At 34.3% G+C, this 17871-nt stretch overlaps 1 long non-coding RNA gene across 1 annotated transcript; it reads right to left on the bottom strand.

Moving 5' to 3' along the window:
- Window positions 1-12597: 12597 nt before the first annotated feature.
- Window positions 12598-16232, bottom strand: LOC130644844 (uncharacterized). Its single transcript, XR_008982633.1, has 2 exons — window positions 13406-16232; window positions 12598-13303 (listed from the first exon to the last, which is right to left on the bottom strand). It is a non-coding gene; the product is annotated as an uncharacterized LOC130644844 (long non-coding RNA).
- Window positions 16233-17871: the final 1639 nt, after the last annotated feature.

Genomic DNA, 17871 nt, shown 5'->3' with positions numbered 1-17871 from the left:
TAGTATTCAGTAATACACTGTAATACCTTGTAGTATTCGGTAATACACTGTAATACCTTGTAGTATTCGGTAATACACTGTAATACCTTGTAGTATTCGGTAATATACTGGAATGCCTTGTAGTATTCGGTAATACACTGTAATACCTTGTAGTATTCAGTAATACACTGTAATACCTTGTAGTATTCGGTAATACACTGTAATACCTTGTAGTACACTGTAATACCTTGTAGTATTCGGTAATACACTGTAATACCTTGTAGTATTCAGTAATACACTGTAATACCTTGTAGTATTCGGTAATACACTGTAATACCTTGTAGTACACTGTAATACCTTGTAATATTCGGTAGTATACTGTAATACTTTGTAGTATTCAGTAATACACTGTAATACCTTGTAGTATTCGGTAATACACTGTAATACCTTGTAGTACACTGTAATACCTTGTAATATTCGGTAGTATACTGTAATACTTTGTAGTATTTAGTAATACACTGTAATACCTTGTAGTATTCAGTAATACACTGTAATACCTTGTAGTATTCGGCAATACACTGTAATACCTTGTAGTACACTGTAATACCTTGTAATATTCGGTAGTATACTGTAATACTTTGTAGTATTCAGTAATACACTGTAATACCTTGTAGTATTCAGTAATACACTGTAATACCTTGTAGTATTCGGTAATATACTGTAATACCTTGTAGTATTCGGTAATACACTGTAATACCTTGTAGTATTCAGTAATACACTGTAATACCTTGTAGTATTCGGTAATACACTGTAATACCTTGTAGTACACTGTAATACCTTGTAATATTCGGTAGTATACTGTAATACCTTGTAGTATTCAGTAATATACTGTAATGCCTTGTAGTATTCGGTAATACACTGTAATACCTTGTAGTATTCAGTAATATACTGTAATACCTTGTAGTATTCGGTAATACACTGTAATACTTTGTAGTATTCAGTAGTATACTGTAATACCTTGTAGTATTTAGTAATACACTGTAATACCTTGTAGTGTTCGGTAATACACTGTAATACTTTGTAGTATTCAGTAATACACTGTAATACTTTGTAGTATTCAGTAATACACTGTAATACCTTGTAGTATTCGGTAATACACTGTAATACCTTGTAGTACACTGTAATACCTTGTAATATTCGGTAGTATACTGTAATACCTTGTAGTATTTAGTAATACACTGTAATACCTTGTAGTATTCAGTAATACACTGTAATACTTTGTAGTATTCAGTAATACACTGTAATACTTTGTAGTATTCAGTAATACACTGTAATACCTTGTAGTATTCAGTAATACACTGTAATACCTTGTAGTATTCAGTAATACACTGTAATACTTTGTAGTATTCAGTAATACACTGTAGTACTTAGTAATATACTGTAATATTTTGTAGTATTTAGTAATACACTGTAATACTTAGTAATATACTGTAATACTTTGTAGTATTCAGTAATACACTGTAGTACTTAGTAATATACTGTAATATTTTGTAGTATTCAGTAATACACTGTAATACCTTGTAGTATTCGGTAATACACTGTAGTACTTGTAACATCTAACTGTAATATTTTGTAGTATTTGGTAATACACTGTAATACTTAGTAATATACTGTAATACATGTAATAGATCTTTGACGGTTGCGCAAAGCATTCTGGGTATTTTTTCTTCCCAGCGTGGGCTGGTTCACATATCACATGGAACGTTGGCTGCAGATACAGATATAGATACAGATACAGATAATCTTTTCTGGGAATGAAAGTTTACAAAAATTGAACTGAATAAATACAAGGAAGTATTAACAAACTATCACAACCAGCAGGGGACCTCTCAAAACAGCCCGAAGGCCAGGTAAAAGATGCGAGTAGGACCCTATGCAAAAAAATTTGTACAAACTTCAATACTGCAAGAGCTCTGATTGCTCATGAGCAAAAAGTAAAAGTAAAAGCCACTGCTGAATATACAATTTGCTTCTGCGTAACATGCGAAAAGACATTTGAATCAGACGATGCGCTGACTTGGAATGTTTGGAAGGGTAAGTCGGTTTAAAATAAATGAAACAAATACCCTTATTTTGTTGGTTCGTTGGTTCGTTTCTTATGTAATTTCGAATGTTTTTTTTCCTTCGAAATTCGAACTGTATATTCTAATTTAAGTAGTTGTGGAGGGAAATTTGTCATTGGTATTCTATCATGTGCAAAATTTGATTATTGCTTTAAGACGAGAATAGAATCCAGGTAATAAAATGGCTACTGACTGGTTTTGATCCTGCCCTGTAAAATACAAAGCCATTTGTCAGACCTTGGAGCATGTGCAATAACTTTGACCTCCAGGAGGAGAAAATCCCTCTGACAACTACAACAAAAAAGCTTAAAAAATGTTCCTTTAAAACAAAACTTTGGCTGCGAGAAAGAGTAAAGCTAAGTCTGTAACCTTAAATTTTGATAAAGTTGGATTTAAAAGCAATCCAGTGCAATTCCCTAGAGACAAAGTTAGGGGCCTTCAAAAAATTTTTTGGTCCCCGTTAGCAGGATATCGCCGCTAAGATTTGGACCCCCTCCCCCCTCTTTTAGCAGATTTCTGTCCGTGAAATACATACATTTGGATAAATCTTAGAAGGCTCAGGGGCTTGTTTTGTAGATAAAAGTTATGGGAATTGATGACATGAGACATTATGCTCGCGAACGAAGAATTTTCAGGCCACAAACAAATTTTTGAAATTTCTCAATCGTTCGCGGATTCTTTTTTCAAACTTAAACCCCCCTCCCTCCCTTAGCGCCAATATCCCGCTAACAGGGCCCCAAAAAATTTTTGAAGGCCCCTTAGGGCTCAATTAGGAAACTCTGATTGTATTTCGGCCACAAGAACACAAATATTGCCCTCAACTGTTACTGACACAACTTCAGCTGCCATTCTCCTTTCGGTTTTGCTGTAATGGCAATGTTGATGCTTTGCGCACTTTTTTCCCTTTATTCCGCCTACCCATCCTGTGCCCAAAAGGGACGTGGAAATAATTAAGAAGTGCTAGTATGTTAACTTTGACCTGCTTCTTCTCTTATGCTTAATGCTCTTTAGCCTTGCGTATTTCGATGGATGATATAGGTGAGTATGACCTGAATGTAAAAACAGTGGCAGTGGTCACAATGTCTCCCTTATAAGAATGACCACAAATAAGTCACACATAAGGGTTAAGTCCTGGTGTGTTGTCTTTTTTCTGCATCTTTGCAAGGAAATGATTACATACAACACTTTGTAACTTAGTTTGCCAATCAATATAAGTTTTTTTGCTGTCTACGCATTTGACCAACTCCATTGCTTGCACATGGCTAGTGATCCAGCACGTTGGTAATGCATAGATGACCTTTTACAGTACATGCATAGTGCCTCATTGCTTCCTTCAACATCATCCTCGCAATCCCTCTTCATCTCGCGTCCAGGACCATGACCTGTTTTTTTTGGTTTCGAGAAAGGGCATTTTGCGTTCACCTCTCCAAATCGGTTGAACAAAGGTTTGTAAATTAGTTGAAATGGGATGTAATAACTAAAACAGGTAACTACCAGTCTCCACAGAACCAGCAGTCCCTGTAGAACGACCAGAAAACCAACAGCGAACCAGCAGTATCATCACAGAACCACCAATGAATAAATAGTTCCAATAATAAACTTCCACGCCAAAGTGAGCGCAACGAAGCTAATTAAATACATAACAGTCGAAGACCCTACTTTCCACTGGCTATTTCGTGTCCCTCGTACACAAACTAACGGTCCTCGTGCAGGTGAATTTTAAAAATGACTCTCAAAGTGTTATAAACTTCATTCTACGTAAAAAAAATAATCACAATACAAAAAGTCGATCTTTTGTTATTCATTTCATAAAAATTCACGATTTGAATCAGCAAGAAAAGTGTTGTTTTGCTGGAGGTAACATATGTATTTTAGACGCTCGTTAAAAAAAGATGGTCGTCGTATTACCGAGTTCTATGTTCTAGCTATTGTTGTTATCATGGTAATCATTAGCATTCCTGATTGAAATTACTGAAAAAGATTGAAATGTTGGTTTGTTATTTATTGCGTTGAAGAGTAAATTGCAAGGAAACAGAATGAGTCTTGATTTTTTAATCCCTGTTATATTTGTTTTAATTAACCAAAACTTAACGGTATTTCAACTGTTCTCTACCGGATAGTATACGTAGCAGGTTTTCAGCTGAAGCAGTGCCTTTCGTAAGACAGTCAGCAATCTGATCACTTGATTTCGTAAGAATGAGTTCCCCCATTTCTCCTTTTTCGACCATCTCACGAAGTGCACAAATATCAATATACAATCGTTTATCTTCTATGACGTTGGTATTTTTGACTGCTTCCGCAAGTGATTTATTTTCTGATATACAGATAATTGGTATATCAACTGAAAAAATCTCTTTAATTAGGGATCTGATCAACATAGCATGTTCCGCACCTTCTAAGAGAGCCATGGTTTCCGCACCCATGGCGCTTTTAACAGCCCATTTTAACTTGTGAGATCTCCAAATAATTAGCGGAATTTTGCTTTCACCATGCAGTAGCAGAACAAATCCACCTTGTGAGCCGCCATTAATTAAATTTCCATGTGATGCATCACTGAAAAGTATGAGCGATGATGCTTTAACATCTCCAGTGTTTGAAATAACAATCTTTACTTCAGTTTGCTGCAGATGTTTCAGCTGCTTGTTAGCTCTACGAGCATCAGCAACTGTTCCATGTCTTATGCGAGTGCTTAAATCACAGGCAACGTAAGCAGCATCAGGTCTAGTTTGTTTTGCTGCCCATTGAATTTGACGTGCTTCATATTTTGTAAGTGGAATTGTAGACGTACTATTGGTCAAATTAATTGGTGAAATGTTACTAATGTAATTATGCTGATGAATAATTACTGCACCACACTCTTGTTCAATTTCTAATCCCAAAAAGTTAAATGACTTTGAATTCTCTTTACTAAGTGAGAATGTCTTACGTAAATGTGCAATGATAGTGTCATGAAACAAATCACTTCCAACGAAGAAGCAATCGTCAACATGACAGCAAATTACACCTTTGAGAGTTTCTTTTCTCCAGAAAAATAATGCATTGTCATTAATGCTTCTTGTAGCTCCAACTTTATCGAATTCGTTAGGTAATGTCTCATACCAAGCGCGTGAAGCGTCGCACAAGCCATAAACAGGTGTTTTTAGTTTCCACAACTTGTCTGTGTTAGCTTCTGGTGGTGGAAGAAGATGTACGACTCTATCAATCTTGGCACCTTAAAGAAACCCTGCTTTAATATCAAGACTGTAAAATTTTCCATCCATGGGTTGCACCAATATTACACACAAGACGAAAGTTCTCCTTGTTTATAGTTGGCGAGTCTGTTCGTATACCAATAGTGTCCTCCTCAAAACCTTGTGCCACTAATCGTGCTTTAATTTCTGTTTTACCATCATGACTTTTCTCAGATATCGCCCAGTGGGTTGTGGTTATGTCTTGCCCTTTGTCTTCAACTTCATCATAAACATTGTAATCACGCCATTTAGTTAATTCTTTATGTTGAGCTTCACTAACATCACATGACGTTTCTACATTATATACTGACTCTGTGTTTACCTTTTCCCAATCCAAAATGTTTTCAAAGTCAATTGATTTCATGGCTTTGGTTTTAACATCTTTGACATTCAACCAATTCTTATATGCTCCAACTCCAGATTTTCCTACTTTACCAGCACGACTAACAACCATAAATTTGGCAAGTTTATTAGTATCAGGATCAATAAACCTAACCCTCTCCCTGACTTTTGGAAGGGTCACTGTCAATGACTGTTCATTGCGAGGTGTGTTAGAAACTTCTTGCTCAATGCTTGATTGATGTGTTGTTTCAACCTGAGCATGGGAAATAGCAGGGATCTCATTTGTATTTACGGCATGATCACTAGGAATGTCATCAAGTACAACTTCTGACGATGTGTTGATATCAAAATCGTTTACGCTTTCAAGCAACCCATTCGCTACGCTGTTTGAAATCTCATCAAATCAATCTTCTTCTTTGGTTGTAGTTTTCTTCACTTGAGGGTTTCCACTTGTGCTTTCCTGACAACTACGGTGTCCCTTCACTGATTGCAAGTGACACTCGAACGTAAGTTCCTGCATGTTTAACAAGGACCTGTTTTCCATCAATGCCAAGGACTACACCAGGTCCTCTCCACTCTTTCTCTCCACGTCGCTTATAGTATACCAATTCACCATTATAAAAATCTTTGCTGGTAGATGTCCGTGTTTGATGACTGAGTGCTGTTTTAAGATTCACTTTCAATGAATGCTTTGCGAGCAACATGCAGGGCATTCAGATGATTCGCAATTAATTGACTGGGTGTAACTGTTCGAAGAACAGGAGGCTTGGCTGTAAGCACAGATGGGAGATTTGGATTGCGTCCAAATACAAGCTGATTGAGACTGAATCCACGGTTATTATGCAACGCATTCTTGGCACAATTGGCCCATGTAAGTGCATTTTCAACAGAACAACTAGTGTTGTCAACAATTTTCATAATCATATTTTCCAGGATGAAATTATGATGCTCACATACACCATTTGACCATGGAGCTTCTGCTGCTGTTGTATACACTCTTGTGTTTAACAGTTCTGCTACATCTCTTAAAGGGGAACTCCAGTAAAAATCACTTTTTTCTTTTTTGCTATATACGTACTCAGAAAGTAGTTACACATCTTTCGTAGCGATCAAGTTTCTATTCTTTGTTTTTCAAAAAAGAAGCTTTTTTTATGGAAGGACATGCCGAATATTTTCAGGGGGTAAATGTACTCATTTTCTTCAATCTTTGTAATGTTTAAGGCTGCATGTGATGCTGATAATGCAGTTTCTAAAACAGCTTTGTCAAAACAACTACTTATAAGTCAGTAGCTTCTGCAACGCATTTATGACCTACCATAATCATAAGAATGATTTTTATTTGTACAATATTAATACTCATGTTTTACCAACTTATCACGACCCGAACATTATTCGATCTTTCGATCACGCATTTGAATGGTCCTCCATCATGGTGAAAATTTCAACGTTACATAAAATTTGTTTGCATTTGTGTGCAAAAAAGCACGTGCGGATGAAAAATATTGCTGAATTGTGAAATAAAAATAAATTGGCTTGTAAAGTAAGAAAGTTTTTTTACTGAAACAAATGATAAAGTTTTTGTGATGAAAAGAATGTTAAAAAAAAGCCAATTAAATATATTTTCTATTTCTTTAAAAAATATTTTGCTCAGAACGTTGTTTTGAGTTAGTAGAAGACACCTCGTCACTTTGCATCATTATTAATTTCTCCCTTGTGAGACACAAGAGGTTCGAAGTCATGTGGCTGTAGCTTTGTAAAGTCTTTTTCATGAAGAGATTATCCTATTCTATGTTTATCCTAATTATCCTATTCTATGTTTTCTAAGTTAAAATCTTCGTCATTACTACAAGACGTTTTATCAACGAACAATGTAAACACTAAGTAAACAAACTTTTAGAAGGTGTGCTGCTGAGCTCACGGACTGTCTGCACGATGTGACGTATGCCTATTTATTCAGACCTAGTCCTCTCAACTTTACGCAACCTTGCAAATTTATTTAAAATTGAAGATGTTTACAGACCCCATTAAGGTATAAATAAAGATTTTTAACGATTGTAAAAGGTTTATTCTGACATATTTATGTATTGTCTTCTTAAAATAACATTTTTTTCAAATATTTTTTTTCACTGGAGTGCCCCTTTAAGAGCTCATTGTTGAACTCCCCTCCGTTGTCTGAAAAAATCGAGTTTGGTGTGCCAAAAATAGCAACCCAGTGCTTGAGAATTGTGTCTACGATAATTTCCTTATTCTTGAATTAACTTTTTATGATTAACTGTCAGGAATTTTAGGTCCATGGCAAGGCATTCATTGACATCTGAGGCCATTGGTAGTGAGACAATTGGCCCTTGATCGAGCCTTCATATATATCTACTGCATGTGTCACAAGAGTTTGTAACATTGTCAATTTGCTGAAATAACTCTTTATCTTCAACATTTTCATCTTGGAGAAGAGTTTTCAGTTTGCTGCTGTCTATGGGATGTCCAAACTGTTTGTGAAGCTTTGTAGCTATTTTGCATTTTTCTTCAGGTGATTTTACAGTGAGATCGTTGACTGTGAATATAACTCTGGTGGCATTTACACCCGGAGATGTTTTGTTAACAGCAACTTGCTTAGGTGTAAGAGGTATACAGTAATGGCCATTTGACGTGTGTTGTAAAGGAATGTCTCTTCCAAACATAGTGACTTTATCATTAACAAAATCAAGTTGGCTATTAGCTGCTTTCAGACTCTTTTTTGATAACAATAATGGTAATTCACAATCGACAACATCAGTAAGAATATGGGCTTGCATTCCAGCCATATTAACAGGGATGTTAACTTTTTTAACTGAGGGGAAGCTTCCACCTGGCCCAAATTTAAAGGACTTGTTACTCTTACTTTCAGCTTAAGCTGTCCCTTCTGGCATAGTGTCTATGTAACAGTCAATTTTTACCACAAACTTTTGATGAACATCCTGAGTTTAGTAAAGCATAATTCAAAGACTCAGACACAACTTGCTCCATAAAGCATTGTTCCACACCCTTTGCGAAAAACTGCACATGTACTTTATCCTGCCCTTTGCTTCCTTTATTCTTATCAGGACAGTCATTCATGAAATGCATTATAGATTTGCAATGGTGACATTGCAATGGATGTCCATCAGGACCATTAGGGTTGTACTGGCTTCTTTTAGCACTGAAATATTTACCACCTCTGCCACGTCCACGAGTGTTCCAATTGGTAAAACGTCGTCTGTCAAACTTTTGACCATATAATACTTCTTGCTCAACACCAATATCATTACTGTTTCTACTACTTTCACTTTGAGCACATTGATCATAAATGGCTTTTATCTGTTTTTTCATAGAGTTGTATGTGAGGGAAGGAACCGTAGCACGTGTTAGTTCACGTGTAGCTTTCGGTACATGTGCATTTTTTAGTAGTTGATATGCAAGAACTGCAGTTGGTAACTCAATTTTAAAACTCTTAAGTTTTTGATTCAACTGTTCAAATTCATTTACATAATCACCAATCGACATTGTCTTGGAACGGTGAAAGGTCTCAAATTTTTCGTAAGCATTGAACATTGCTTGATCTTCAGTAATGCCATATAGTTCTTTTATTTTATTAACAAGTTTATTTAAACCATCTTCTTCATTCAATTCTTCTTTCGTTAAGGCTGACATACTTCTGAATTTAAACTCAAATAAACAACTGGTCCTTGTTTCTTCTTTGGAAGTTCTGTAACTACTTCCCATAAAATCCCATCTTCAGAAAATTGGGGCAATCCATACTTTTGTGCCATCATGATTGTTCCAGTTGCCATCTTCTTAACTAGCCTCTGCTACCAGAATGTGAATAGATCTTTATTCTTAATTATGGCATAAAGCCGTACATATAAACCTAAAAGATATAATGAACATAATGACATATACTACTAATTTATTCTCAATATTCCCGGAAATAAGGGGCGGGATAGTAAATTCTACCCAAATTTTGCAGTTTTTTTTTTTTATTTTTTTTATAAGGCATGGAGCATTTACAGTGATCGCTATTCTGATGATTCCGTCAACTATTGTTTTTTCTCATCAACACTTTCTGGTGGTTCTCAACCAAGACTACTCGTTCTGTCATAGTACTGCCGGTTCGCTCCTGGTTCTCTGGTTGTTCTACGGAGACTGGTGGTTCGCTGCTTGTTCTGTGGTGGTTCTGCGGAGACTAGTCGTTACCTGTTTTAGTTATTACGGAAGTGGGAGCATTGTCCATATTTTTACAACATTTGTATCTGAGGAATAAAAAAAGGGCATGGCACCATTTACATAACTTAGGCATAGCCAAGGATCATTGGACCTTGTTTAATGAAATAGGTATTCAAAAGTATAGATTTCATTGCAATTACAGTGGGACCACTTATCACAATAATTGCTTAAAATTGCATGTCTGTTGTTTTTAACTGGTTTTCCACACACACTACAGGGAAACTGTATCATTTACACTTTAAACAGAACAAGACGTATGATATACGCAAACAACCTCGCCAAGAAAGTGTATAAAAAGCTGAAGTTAGACACGACATATTTTGCTATTCGGATAGGCAATAATATTGATAGAAAATTTCTCGAAATTTCAATTTTCGTTAGGTCAGTCTGTAAACACGTCCTCGCGGGCGAGATAGTAAGAAGAAAAAAAAAGTAAAAATAGTTACCAAGATGAGATTCGAACACACGACTACTCCCGTGTCGGTGCTCAGAGAGGCAAAAATTTCCATTCTTGTAGGACACATTTGCGTTTTAATACAAGCTCACGAGCTTGTAAAAAGTAACAAATAATAAATCGACAAAAAATCGAAAGTAAAAGCGATCACAGAAAATGAGAAAAAAAGAGAAGATAAAAAACATCTACTTACAAGAATTACTCCTGGCACCATTTTAAACTGGAGTTATTACGATAGCAGAGAAGCAGTGATGGGGCCGTTAAGATTGTACCCTTGGAACATCTCATTTAACTGGGATTTATTAAAGATCAAAACTAAAGAGGCGTCTAGGGCCTCAATCTTGACAGTCCCACCAGTGAATCAGAACTAGAGATAAGACTGTCACTGTATAACATATGCACATTGTACCAGGAATTCCATGAAAAAAACAACACGAATGAACCTATATTTGTTAATTTGCGCATGCAATTTTTTATTTTTTATTATTCACTTATGGAGTGGTTTAAAAGTGTTAATATATTAACGAAACACATTGCTTTGTCGTTAGAAGTAACCTATAGCAAATATATACTGCAGGAATACATGACAAAGGGAGGGCTATGTCATACCATGTTGTATTCACTGCGATCATCTACTATTTTGTTTGCTATGTCCATCCGCCCCTCCACATGGCCGCAGACTATATTTTTACGGCAAGTGATATTTTCTCCGTAACGATTGTGTTTTTTACTAAAAGACATTTTTTTTAAACTTCATTTCCATTTCGATCTTTTGCTCCATACAATTCTTTTTTTGTACGCAGCGTGTCCATAGATGTTTTAAAAAAGATGATATTTCCAATTACTTTTAATTTTTTTTTATAATTTTTTAGAATTTGTGCATATAATGTTTACAAAATCAAGATTTTTAATTTTAAAAATGTTACCACAAGATTTTTAGTTGTGTAAATTCTCAGTGATCTGCTGTTATAAGACCAAAAAGTAACTTTTTGAGGAAAATTATGATTATTGGTATAATTTTCATATAAAAATTGATTCTTCCAGGATACAATTTCTGGCAACAATAAATTTTTAACTGTTAAACGTCATAATACGTAATAAAGCCATGCTATTAATAGTATACATTAACTCTGGAAATTTGCTATTAAAAAGTTTAAATTGATATGTTTTTTTCGGTTATCTGTTGAATAATAATTTTATAAAAAAATTAAAATATTTTTTTGAGAAAAACGTTAGTTTTTAAAATCTGATGTGGTGAAAAGTAGGCCAGAGTTGATTTTTTATATAAACAGAATACTTTTTTTAAATATATTTTCTATCAACATGAAAGGTAGCTAATTCCATACTGAATACATGTTCCAAAAGAGCTAGTGCATTTGCATTTATTGTTGAAAAAAGAGGCAGTGTATGGCATCTTTTCAAAGATATCTGAGTTGAGCATATAATTAACTTTTTGTAGCCTGAGCTAGATTGAATTTTGTTAACGAATTATTTTAATCTTATTTTTTAAAGCAAGAAGAATAGTGTTGTGTGCTCACTTTGTAGTAAGAATGCTTTGTCTTAAAAAGTTGTTTTTTACATTTATGATACATTTATCTTTGATGTTAACATGCTTTATTAAATAAAATACCAGTTATGCCAATTGAAATACAATTGCTCAGAAGATATTTTTTGTCTTGTATGAAAGAAATTTGTGAATACTTTAAGGCAAGAAATTCTATTGTTTTTTGCTCACGTGATCAGTATTGAGAAATCTTTAATGTTAGATGTGGTCATGCTGGCTTTATGTTTATTGGTTGATTTTAATTCGGTTTTGCACTGGAAAATTATTAAATAAGAAACTCAATTTTAATATCTCGAAGAAAACTTAGTTAACTAGGCTAGAAATGTCTGAAATCTGGACAATCCTTGTTAAGTTGAGACAGTGTAGGGATATTGCTAACTTGATACCATAATTATTCAAATAAGTAGTCAAATTTTTATTCAGTATATTGACTTTCAGGAGGGTCACATTATATGTACAGGTAATATTGCCGGTTGAAATACCCCTCTCTCTTCAGTGAGCTAATTTCCTACCTTTTTTTATTATTGACTTGTGTTGAAAAATTGAACAAGCAACACCAAATTTCGAAAAATTTTATGACCCATTTCAATTTATTACCACCCCTCATATTAATAATTAATAGCTTTTTCTGCTATGGAACTTATTATGCCAATAATTCAAACAAGCTTCACAGAGTAATTTATTTATTTATCATAAAGATTTACACTTTAGTAATAAGTTACTGCTATAATTGCGTGTTCTGATAAAGAAACCGACAAAGACATACGTATATATAACAAAAAATCATGTAAAATATACATTGTGACTGAAACAAATAACATAGAAAAACAAAAAATTGAATAACACTTTAGTCTGTAAACTAAACTCATTTCTCCCTTTTTGATATTTTTCAATAAGAGAAGCGTACAAAAAAAATATAGGGCAATAGCGAAAGCAGGGAAGAAAGACAGGTATTCTTTCTAATACCACTCTTGAAAGACTCAAAGATAGGAGTGTTTAAGTAGACGAATCAAGGGTCAAACATACACCGAGAAACAAAATTATAAAAATATCAAAATAATAAAAATTATTTGCAATTAAAATGACTCATGACTCTATTCCTAAAATCTGCGACTGAACCTGTTACCGTATCTCTATGGGCAGTGTATTGAAAATTTTTACATCCGTTATAGAAAAGAAGCCAGATTATTTTGCGAGCTTAAGTTTCACTTTAGGAATAAATAACACTATAGAGTTTTGACAAGTATTTTGACAATGGATTATAACTCTCTAGATCTTTACAAATATTACAACCTAAACATTTCTTTACAAATCCAAAAACATAGTTCAAGTCCAAATCCAGTAAGGTATTTCCAAAATCAAAAATTTCTCTCTAAAGTAAAGTATAATCCAAGTTTAAAATCCAATGCCAATATGTTTATAATGCACAAAGTAGCTACACAATTTTAAATATCTAAATATAAAATGAAGTTACCTTTAACCAAGCATTAATTACTAATTACAGCCTTATAGCTAGCTACAGTACAGTGTCCTAAAAGCATTTTTGGGAGACCTCTAGCTAGCTAGCTAGTTTAAAGGCTTTTAGGATATATTAAGTTGCCTTTATTGTACAAAAAGAAATTAAAAGTACAAATAAGTGCCTAATAAAAGTTTTTTTCAAAATATATATCATAAAATTAGTATCACAAAGATAAAAACAGATATCAAAAATCAAAACTGTCCTGCCGCCAGCAGTTTCGCAAGGCAAATGACTGAATAAACGTGAAGTCCAAAGTTCAACTTGCACCACCGAGTTCCGCAAATTCATAATGGCGCATAATCTCCGAAATGGTCTATTCAGAGCTATACGCTATCTTGTGAACTGCGTTGGTCAATTAGTGTTACTAAAAAACCTTTTAGAAATAACTCAACAAATTTTCCTGTTTTGCAAAAAAAATGCTACAGTACTATTTCTTTTTAGGAGTCGAAATACACGCAATATTAGCTAAATCAAATTCTATTTACCCTATTATTAACTAATAGCTATTTTCAACCGGTTATGAGAAAGTCGTAGCGTTCAATGGCTAGAGAGCTTTAAGAACAGGCCTTGTACAGCGCAATATAACTTAACTTCGTAGCAACCATATCGTCGTTATAAATGTAGACAATTAACATTGCCGGAAAAACGTAAAAGATGCAGTCATAACTCAATTTTATATAGCTAGTTACACTATATTAATAACTATGTTCCTCCGAATAGTTTATTTATTTATTTATTCATTTTTTATTCATTCATTTATTTATAATGAATATTTATACAGTATAAAACATCGTCTGCTATTAAAATGTGTCCTATAAATATTAGCAATATTAGTTTTTCTAACAGCTACGAACAAAAAAAGTCCATATACTTTTTTATCATTGTTGTCATGAGGTTTTAGTTTTAAAAATATTAAAAGTTCAAAATCAAATTACACTGCTTCCTATAAACAGCAAAAAAAACATGACACACAATTATTTTTCTAAAATATCGTTTTTATTTGTGTATGGATAGTTATCCAAATCTACTGTTTGTTTTAATATCTCTCCTTTGATAAATGTATGTATAGGTGTCCCACATTCCAGCAAACTTACTGTGTTAAGATAAAAAATAAAGTATTCCATGAATTGAGCTGTTAGAACATCTAATTTATTATTTCGTACAAGCGTATTTGCGACTTTTTTCCAAAATCTCCTTCTTAGTGGTGTATGGATGGGCATCAAACATCACTCCTTGTTTAGTGTCTAGCATAAAGTTTTCTACCAGGTTGGCGTGCTGAATATTTTAATTCGCGAGAAGGGTAAATTAAAAAAATGCGTTTTTTAAATGATGCATGTATATCGATAGAATCTCTATTTTTATAAGGTATGGATGGATCTCTCATTTTCTTTGTTGTTTACTGAGGAGAACTAATGTTGTATACACAGGTCTGCTACGACATGCTGTATGTTTTTTCCGCCTGAAGGAAGGTTTTGCAAAATATCTTTTTAATATTGTATGGTGGTATGAATCAGTCTCCCCCGTTCCTGCTTCTTACTGAGTGGGATAAAGTCTTCCTGTGAATTCACATGTTAGGACATCTGATATTATCTAAATCTCCTTTTTAGTAGTGTATGGATGGATATCTAACTTTTTATTCAGCGTGAAAAGCAACTTCCAAAATTCTCATTTTAAATGATGTATGGATGGGTCTCACACTCTCGTGCCTGTTTTCTGAGTGAAATAAAGTCTCGAATTGGCCGACCAAGAGATTTAATACTTCACCTTTCGCGATGTCGTTTTTATTAGATCTCTTTGTTAGGTTGTATTGCAGGATCTTTTGCTCCCTTGCCTGTTTACAGAGTAGAAGAAAGGTTTTTTTATTTGCTTACTAGAACATTGAACATTTCATTTGGTGCGAGAGAGCTTTAACAAAATCTTTGATGTATGCACATGCAATGATATACGCACGCGTGTGCTACTCGCCCTTTCGATTTTTGAATAGAAAAAAGTGATCGTTTGACGTTTTTTTATTCTGTTCTTTTTTTATATTGCGTAAGGTTATTCCCCAAAATACTTTTTTAATGATGAATTGATAGGTTTCGCTACTTGTCTAATTGTTTTTTAATCAGAATAAGCTTTTCCTTGTTTAGCTTCACAATACATTCAATATCGTATTTATTGCGGGAATAGTTTCCTAAATTTTGTTTTTAGTATTGTATGTGTAGGTATGGATGGGCCTGGCTACTTGCCTAAATATTTACCCTAATAGGACATCTTCCCCTATTACTTAATTCAGTTCGCTTGCTTGTGTATTGACTAGAATGAAGTTTCCCCTTGCTTTTTTGTACAGCATGCGTTTTCGAACAAGCTCGTTAAAATTTAGAACAGTTGTACACGTTTCATGTGATCAAAATCGACCTTAAATGTTAATTCAAGATATTTAGTAGGCCTAAAATTTTAAATTTTGTTCAAGGATGAATTTCACGTTGCAAAATATTAAATGCGTACGATCATGGATGGAGGCGTTGTTTTATAAATGGCAAGCATATGCTATAACCCATTGGGTAATTCATTACTCTGCAAGTAATAAAAGAGAAACAGTTACATTAATACATGTAGTCATGCTGTCGAGCATGGTGATACATACTAACTTTTTGTTGCCCTTCCCTGACCTCTTCCCAGGTTAACTTGTATTATGTTTCATAAGTACAACGTCGTCCCGGGTCTAGGTTGTATTTAAATTAACGTGAATTTTTTAAAAAATTTGCCTAAAAAGCGAAAATAGCCGAATACCAGTTGGCTGCAACAAAAGTTTTCAAATAGCTGGCTACACCCTTTACTTTAATAAAAACTTTGGCGAAGTCTAAAGTTTGTTAATTCAAGGAGACAACAGTTTCAATAAACCTGTAATACTTAGCTAGGGTTTTTAACTCACAATTAATTTTGTAACAACAAGCTTTATGATGTGTTTTTATTTGAAGTGACATTGAATTTTGTGAATTCCAAGCAAATGTCTATTGTTGTAAAACCATGAAAGTTATTGGTTCGAATCCAATCCATCTTTGAAGGTGGTAGTTCAAATGGAAGAACAACATGGTGTGCAGTAATTAGTTTCATACTGCAACAAACAATAATCCAAATCAATTCAAAATTTAAAATTCATACAGTTATACCCTTTTTCCGTCTCTTTGTGTGCAAAATTGCGGTGAACAGAATAAGCTCCATTAATCTACAAAAAAATCGAAGGTTCAATTCGATATCGGGGTATTTTAATTATTTTTAATTGCCATTAATAATAAGAACCGCCGTACGCTTTGTTACGCAATCTTTTGTAACCACATCATCAAGTTCTATCCATGCCAGTACCGATAAGTAACGATATGGATGAAATTCTTATTTATCTTTTGCAGCTTTTTTAAAATGGAAACAAATCAGAAATTTAAGCTCTTCGAATTTTCTATCGTGATTAATCAAAAGTTATTGGTTCGACAACGAAGATTTGAACAGTCAGATTTAAATAGTAAAGTTGTTGGGTTGGGTTTTGACAAGGTTTAAAATGTCCTCGTTATGACTTCTTTGACTTCTAAGGGCTTTGTTTTTACAACATCCTCACTATAAAAAACGGACAATATATCGATAATGTAGAATGGATATTATGTCCATATGCACTGGAATGAACGGGCTTCTAAATATTGATATATTGACCATATGTATAAAAAATGGATATAATGATGATTTTTTCAGGAGATCCAAGAATCCATATAATGTAGAGACCTGGTGACCATGTCAGGGCGGAGCGCATCGCTTCTGCGTCTATCCGCTGCACTGCAGGGCGCTCCGCGGTTTACGGACTACTGCATCCTTGTTCCCCACCCTCTACCCTGTTTTCAGACAAGGAAATATAACACTAAGATTTATTTATTTACGCCATCATCGGTATCTACAAAGTTGAGAAGCCGCCACTTACACTAGACAGCAGAGGCTGTAGCCAGGATACCCAGCTCAACCTTCCACAACATTTCATATTATAATTTATGGCTGGCCTAGTTATTTAAGCTTTCTTTTATAGAGAAAGAAAAAATGATTATAAGGGTGGTTTGAAGGGACAACGCTGGGTCTCCTGGCCAAATTTATGGCTAGACAGACTGAAAGCCTTTGGAGATGGCCAGCCAGTTAGGTGTGTACAAGAGTTATCTCACCTTCTTTTTTGCCTCCAGCGGTGAGTTAAGGGGCCATTAATTCATACTGTATATTTTACCGTGGTCACTCACAAACAGAGTTGTTTGCCATGGTATAGACAACCGCACCAAACTAAATTGCTTAAAAAGGATAACTATCATAACACAGGAACTCACAGTAGAGTACTAAACACAAAGTAAAAGGCTAAGAGTATAAAATATCAATTGTTTAATAACAATCTATGAAGTTTTCTATAATGG

Source organism: Hydractinia symbiolongicarpus, chromosome 5 (genome assembly GCF_029227915.1).
Source record: "Hydractinia symbiolongicarpus strain clone_291-10 chromosome 5, HSymV2.1, whole genome shotgun sequence".
NCBI lineage: Eukaryota > Metazoa > Cnidaria > Hydrozoa > Anthoathecata > Hydractiniidae > Hydractinia > Hydractinia symbiolongicarpus.
This window is presented reverse-complemented; position numbering and strand designations above follow the sequence as displayed.